Raw genomic sequence first — 7,628 nt, 5'->3', positions numbered from 1 at the left:
AATGACATCCATATAGTCGACGAACAGGTAGATAATCGCGACTTAATCAAGTATGCACATAAGATATTTCTAAGAACCACCTTGTGGACATCAATGGTTGATGCATATAAAGTATCTAAGAACTTATCTATTATTAATTTAGATGAATTCTTTTGTGATTTTAAGCTTCATGAATAACCTAATCTTGATTAAAAGAAGGATATAGCTTTGATTTCTAGTAAATCCAAACTGAAAGAAGAGATCGAGTCAGAATCTGAGCTTGAATAAACATTTGATGAAGATGAGCTCTCTTCAAAAGTCACACACTTTGTAAATAATGATTCTGCAGAAGAAATTCACTCGAAGATTCATAAAGAAGGTGATCTCGAACAAAGATCTAGCAAATGTTCGATGCTTCACATGCAAAAAGAAAGAACATTTAAGAATTAACTGCCCCTCATTAGAAGAAAAAGAGAATGAACTAGAAAATAAAAAAAAGAACCTAACGAAGCCTGGGACGAGTCATCATCTGAATATGAATCAGATTGACTATGTTAACATGTTAGCATTGATGGCGATCCAAGAAGATTCAAATTTAGAGTGTGAGTCAGAATACAACTCAACATTAGATTCAAGTCAAATTAGTGACTCAGACGAGTCAGTTGACGAGGTAACACATTCAATTACTAAAAAGTTATATGCTATGGTTGCTTATTTGACTAAGACTCTAGCTAAATACAAGTCTAAAGTTAAGACTTTACTTAAGGAGATCAAAAACCTTAAGGAAAGGGCTAGCTTAAACTCATTGACTCAAGTTAGTCAAGTTGAAACCTCAACCTAGGTGTCAAATCTTAAGGAAGAGAATTTTAATTTGAAAAACTAAGTTAATGAGTTAAAATCTACCTTGAGCAAGTTCACGTCTAGGTCCAAATATTTGAATCTGATCATTGGGGCCCAACAGGATGCATATAACAAGATTGGGCTCAGGTTTAGCTCAAATCAAAATCATGTTTCTTACCTTATAACCTTAGTCAAAACAAATGCTAGAAACAAGATTGCTTGGGTTCTAATATCATGCTTAGTTAACCAAGTTGAAAATAACTCCTATTGGGTACCCAAACAACATATACATATGGTAAATGCTTCTTATGTTAACCCAATTGCCAAATTGAAAATTGTTAGAACTCCAACTTAAGGGGAGCTCTCTTTTAGAACAATTAAACTATGATCATTTCAAACCATGTTTTCTTATTTATTATTTTCAAAATATAATTTCAAAATTATAAAAAATTTTCTTGATAGAAATCTTTTTTTTAATTCATGCATAAAAGGACTTAGCGTAGGCCCTACCTAGACAACATATACCTATAAATCTAAACAATCAACATCTCACAAATACATTAAGAGATAACTGATTTATACATGATAGATTAACTTAAATTTGATTTGACTTTCACTTATAGTTGATTTATCCTTGATTGTTTCTTGACTTTATTACTTTTGACTATGGTTTGACTTGAACTCTATTTATAATTGTAAATCAATTATTAGTTTATCTCTTGATTTATTTTTACACTTGACTATATACCATTTCATTTTGTTATTTGCTCTATATTTATGGTTTAACCCATCTTGATATATGAACAAGGGGGAAAACGGTTAAGAGTTAAAGTATAAATTTGAAATTGCTTTCTTTAAATAAAGTTGCTTCTTTTAATTAACTTTCTAATTTTATTCCTTGTCTGATTAAGGGAACAATAATTAAGGGTGAGTTATATTTCATTTGTTATATTCATGTAAGATATAGTAAAATTAAATAATAAATATTATTGGACGAAAAATCGTATTGGATTTTTCCAGAATTTTTAGAAATTTTCTGAGAATTTTTCGGTGCTCGTACGGAGGGGTTTGAGGGAATCAATCGGCAGGTGCGGATAAAGTCTCTTTGGGCTACCCTATTTAAGTGAGGAAATGTTTTAATTATAAAATTCATTTTCTTTTATTTTTCCTTCTCTATCGCCGAAAACCCCCTCCCCCGATTCCCTTCCTCCTCGATTCTTCTCTCCCTCGCGCGAGTTCCCTTCTCCCGAGCCCTCTCTCGCGACTTCTTCTCGCTTGATCGCCGGTCGCCACGAGCTCATCACCGGCAATAATCCCTCCTCCAGCGTGCCTAGGCCGAGTCTCCCTCCTCCCTCTCCTTCTCGAGGCGTGAGGTCTTCGTCCTCTTTCTTTCTTGCGGGCGATCGACGGTGATCCGGCAGAGCTAGGGCACGACAGGGGGGAGTTGATTCGCATCTTTCTTGGTGGATCGAGCCCCTCTCAGCTTTTCTATTTGATCTATTCATTGGAGGGGGTTGCGAATCGTCTCCAGTTGAGGTGGATCGCGCGGATCGATTGAGGTAAGGCTTCGTCGAAAGATTCTGTGAATTCAAAGACCTTGCTTAATTGGGTTTGTTTGTGATGATCTTCCTGATCTGGATTAGAGGAAACAGAGGATCCGCGTGCTGTGGACGTTTCCTATTGCCGGTCACTGCCCTCTCCACTTCTTGAAGTTGTGGAGGGTTGCTGCTCGGGTTCACCATTGGATAGATCACCAATGTCGGCAGAGGTCAGTAGCCCTTGTTCTTCACAGTGCATTTGGAGGGGAAGTTGCTACGAATCTGGATTTGGGCTCCAGCAGTGATTTCCTTCAGCAACAAATCATGATCTGGAGCATCTGGATTGAGGTAAGGTTCTATTTGTTAGGGTTTCAGCAAGTCTTTGCTGTACATGTTGAAATTTGGACCGACTCTTGGAAGAATTGCTTGTGGGTATTCTTTGTAGCTTCTTGGCAGTGAGCATCACACCTGTGGCTTCCAACAGTGGGTTGCTCGGATCGCAAGCTAACAGTGGAGTGCAATGGAATTGGGTAAGTTGTGCTATGAATTGATTATATTATGTAATGAATTCAATTTAGGAATCAATTGAGATGTGGATTGATAAGGATTTGTACCATATTATATTGGAGATCTTGTGATGTGTGGTTGATGGAGTGTGATTTTAGATTTCTTGTGGTGGTTGGGTGGTTAATTTAGGTTATTGTGAAATAGGATGAATTCATTTGTGTGTGATTGGAGGAGGAAATGATTATGCCGATTGAGGATTATTGGAGTTGTTGGATGATGTAATGAGTTTTGATTAGTAATAAATTTGTGAGGATTTAGGGATTAATTTGTGGAGTAAGGATGAATTTATCATCTAATTGGATCTTTAGGTGGAATTAAACAGGATTACCTAATCAAGGTAGGATTAGGTTTTGGGTTTGGTTAGTTGTTGATTATGTGATCAGCTAAACAATAATATATATATGTTGATTTATGCAGGATTTTGGATATGGGACGATCATCACGATGTGTGATTTATTTTATCACGATTGACAGATTTAAGGCGGGTATTTCTTCCTTGGCTCTATGTAGATTTTTATTGAGCTTAGTGCATGGTTTTCTTTGATGGATTAGGTTGTTTTACCTTATATCGTGTTCGTATGTCGCTTTCCTGCTTGATACTGATCCTTGACCCTTGTGATGATCTATTTAATTCTTATACAGTCTGCACTTTGGTTATCTTTACTCTGTGGCATTTTTACATGTAGAGTATGTATGGTAGGGGATACCTCGTTGGTGGCATTCATATGATGATTGTCCATTTGTATGTCGTGTATACATTTGTCTGGTGAGATGATTGGGGGAATTGTGTTGATTGTATATTTGTTGTATATACACGTGTCTGATGTGTTTACCGGAGGATACATGTTGATTGTATTTATGTACATGTGTCTTGTGGGATTATTGGAGATTTTTAGTTGATTGTACATATGTAGTTGTGTACATATGTTTGGGGGGATATGTGGAGGTACCACGACGATTATATTCTTGTTGTGCAGTGTTTATGTGGTTTAGAGGTTGCATGGATGATGACGGTGTTTGTATCATGATTATATATATATATATCATGTTCATCATTCATTGCATCTGACGACTAGTCTCCTTTGTGGTTGAGAGGGTCGTCAGTCGTTTATAGCTATCCTCTCGACCACTGATGGAGAGTGGTAGGAGTGGAGCTAGTCCTGTCGCGCTCATTCAGCCGCTCAGTGTTCTGTCAGCCTCGACCACTCTGGAGTAGTGGGTCTTGAGGGTACAGTAGTCAGAGGGTTTGAGTTATGAGTGGTCAGGGACCCTTAGCTATGTAGTTATATAACTACTTAGCTGATCGTCCTTGTACTGGAGGCTAGTACGGTTTGTCACGGACTCAAGCCTCTCGGCCATACAGGGGTCGTGGTGTCTAGAGAGATGGCGGGGGTGACCATGGAGCATGCATGCACATTTGCATTTGATGCGCGGTGCATCTTTGGAGATATATTTGCATACATGCTTAGTAGATACTAGTTGCATGTGTTTGTGGTATGCTGCATTTGTTTGCGATATGATTGTTGCATATGGTTGTCATGTTGCATACATGTCATTTATTTTACATGTATTTGCAGTCGTATTTATATTGCACAGGTGTCATGAGTAGGTCTGTTGCAGATCTGGTGAGTTTACTGACCATTGTACCAGGTGTTGTCTCCAGATTGGGTATGTATCTATCCTTATGTCGGTTGTAGTATGTACAGTATATTTGTTAGGTTAGTAGGTCTGATATGTTCAGATGTCTTGATTATGATAGTAGGATCATGTTCTTTGATTCCCTGCTGAGACTGTATACCTTTGATCTCTATATTCATTATAGACCATGCACTATCTTTTCAATTACCCGCTGAGTTATCTATACTCACCACCACGTGTATATCTTTATGTTTTCAGGTAGATGGTTGGAGTGTCGCTCGGAGTATCCTGTCTGCCGGGTCCTACGTCACATCTGAAGATCGTTTCTGATTTTTGTATATGTTTTTATTTGTATTCGGTATTCGCTGTATTTGGTGTGTTGTTGTATTTGTTGGTGTGGTTGTTGTATAAATCCTAGCCGGCTAGCAGTGTGTTGATTTGTGTTGTATTGGGCTTTCCGTTATCGTTTTTCCGCTGTGTTGGTTTTTAATGCAGCCAAGTGGGCTGTTTATTGTATTTATATAACTGCGTGGTTGTGTTTTATTATGTTCCAGCCGAGTGGGCTGTGTATAAACTGCGTGGTTGTGTATATATTCCAGCCGCATGTGGCTGATGTATTTTGTTTGTAGTGATACTTCATATTGTCACCGGTACAGGGGAGATGTTGTCGGATTTTTGTCTGGCAGGGACTCCTTTAGGGGTGTGTCAATTCATGTATGACTTCACTAACCCTATTTCATTTCTTTCATACATTGAATATAAATTCAAATTTTGATGTAAATTTTTTATTATTATTTATTAATTTTAACTTAATGTTTATACTATAAAAAAGGAAGAGATTGTTGGTGTTGAGCACATAATATTTAACCCAGAGTTTTAATATATGACTAAGATTAAAATTATGTTAGTTTATGATCTAACTAATTGTGTCAAGTTTGCATACGCAGGGTACTTAATAGATGTTAAAGTTCTTGTTGTGAACTAGACAGTAATTAAGTTTTAGTGGATTAAGTCATTTGAAGTCCTGATTAGGAATCAAGCATAAAGTAAGTCTTGGTTGGAGACTAAGCAGGTAAATTCCTAGCTACATACTAGGTGAATTAAGTCTAAGTGATTAAGGTTTGACAGATATATTCTTAGCTGGGACTAGGTGACTCAAGTCTACGTGATTAAGGCTTGACAGACAAATTCCTAGTTGGGGGCTAGGTGACTCCAGTCCAAGTGATTAAAGCTTGGCAGATAAATTTCTAGCTAAAGGCTAGGTGACTCAAGTCTAAGTGATTAAAACTTGACAAACAAATCCCTAGCTGGGTGCTGGGTGACTCAAGTCCAGGTGGAGTTAGCTGGGTGTTGGGTGACTCAAGTCCAGGTGGAGTTAGCTGGGAGCTGAAGACTTAATAATCAAGTCCAAGTGAAAGCAGCTAGAGGATGTCTAGTCGATCGGAGAGCTTTATTAACATTATCAAATGGATAGAAGTTGTAGCCACGTCAGCACAAATATAGGCGATCGGGAAGACTCAAAACGACTGGAGGAGTCCTATATAAGGAGTTTCAAAGCATAGGTTGAAAAGCACTCATTCACTCATCTCTTAATTTCTTGTGCTCTTATTCTAAGTGCTCATTCGTCTTATATGCTGCGACACACTATAACACACACTTCATTTCTAATCGACAACACTTAAAGTAACATTTTCATTTATTATAGTGTTGCGTTATTTGTTTTATTATGCTTAAAATTTTTAGATTCTTTTTATGTAAGGATTCTCCACCTAGAACAAATTTAAAAATAAGAATCATATTCTATAACTGGTATGTGTCTATACTTCTGGTTTGATTGATCAATTTACATGCTTAAATTGTTAGTTAAATCTATTGCATATTTTTATTGTCTTTATCCTACTTGATTGAATTAGTTTAAGTAAATTTTATTTCCGCTGTACTAACTTTGATTAGTTCAACTATTTTATTTACTATTTATTAATGTTTAAAATTCATAATGCTATTCACATCCTCTAGCATTGAGTTCGATCCTACAATTCTCGTATGAAAATAACTTTTGTTAAATTTAGCATGTAATCAATTTTCATGCATTCAGAATTTGACTCACATATCACCCCCCCCCCTCTCTCTCTCTCTCTATATATATATATATATATATATATATATATATATATATATATATATATATATTATCATTATTTTATAGTGACCTACCTCTTTTGTCATTGTTTTCAAATTTCAACATGCTTCCTTAAATTTATTGTGTTGTTTTATTTATAAATTTCATTACTTGTGGAACCTCCACATCGACTATAATGAGAAACCTCACAATCAGAGAGGTAGATAATAGGTCTAAACTTTTAGGAGACAAGTTTAAAACCTTTCGATCTAAAGTAGAAGACCTAGAATAATTTAAAGTTTCTACTGAAAGCATGATCAACAAGTTAGTAAATGGTACGAGTTCTGAACAGATCACATATCACATGCAGCCCAACAATCACCTAGGCATCATTCACATTCAGACCAACAATTGGTTATGGACGAAGGAGACCACTTCCCAGACATTCAAACCCTGCCCAGAATTGAAACTAGACCCGAAATAGATACTACTCATCGAGTTAAACTAGATGCCCTTAGTTTTGATGGTTGAATAGACCCCAAGCACTTTCCTTGATTGGATCGCTAAGATTGAGGATTATTTTGACCAATATAGTATGACCCAAATCGTATTAGTATTTAACTCTAAGAGTCAATTATGAGATGCTTAAGTTTTTTAGGTTACTCATTGAGTTAGACTCAAATGAATCCACTCATTAGATTGAGTTCAATCCGAATTAGATACATTGGATTAATAGATTAGACTCATTGGGTTATTGAGTTAATGGTTAATCTAATATAATGATCCAATAATAATTCAACCCATTAAGAGGAAGACAAATAGATAAAAATCCTTAGTATTCATTGGATGAATATAAATAGGATTTTTGATAGAATTTTCATTAGATGAAAAATTGGAGTGATTCTTGAGCTTCTTCTTCTTCCTCCTTCATGCTTGGTCGAACTTTC

At 36.3% G+C, this 7,628-nt stretch overlaps 2 long non-coding RNA genes across 2 annotated transcripts; both read left to right on the top strand.

Annotated features, from left to right (window-relative positions):
- Window positions 1–2,005: 2,005 nt before the first annotated feature.
- Window positions 2,006–4,165, top strand: LOC122053526. Its single transcript, XR_006132219.1, has 4 exons — window positions 2,006–2,378; window positions 2,463–2,705; window positions 2,803–2,887; window positions 3,342–4,165. It is a non-coding gene; the product is annotated as an uncharacterized LOC122053526 (long non-coding RNA).
- Window positions 4,166–4,533: 368 nt separating this feature from the next.
- On the top strand, window positions 4,534–5,179 carry LOC122053527. Its single transcript, XR_006132220.1, has 2 exons — window positions 4,534–4,592; window positions 4,821–5,179. It is a non-coding gene; the product is annotated as an uncharacterized LOC122053527 (long non-coding RNA).
- The last annotated feature ends 2,449 nt before the right edge of the window (window positions 5,180–7,628 follow it).

This window comes from Zingiber officinale, chromosome 3A (assembly GCF_018446385.1).
Source record: "Zingiber officinale cultivar Zhangliang chromosome 3A, Zo_v1.1, whole genome shotgun sequence".
In the NCBI taxonomy this organism is placed as follows: domain Eukaryota; kingdom Viridiplantae; phylum Streptophyta; class Magnoliopsida; order Zingiberales; family Zingiberaceae; genus Zingiber; species Zingiber officinale.
This window is presented reverse-complemented; position numbering and strand designations above follow the sequence as displayed.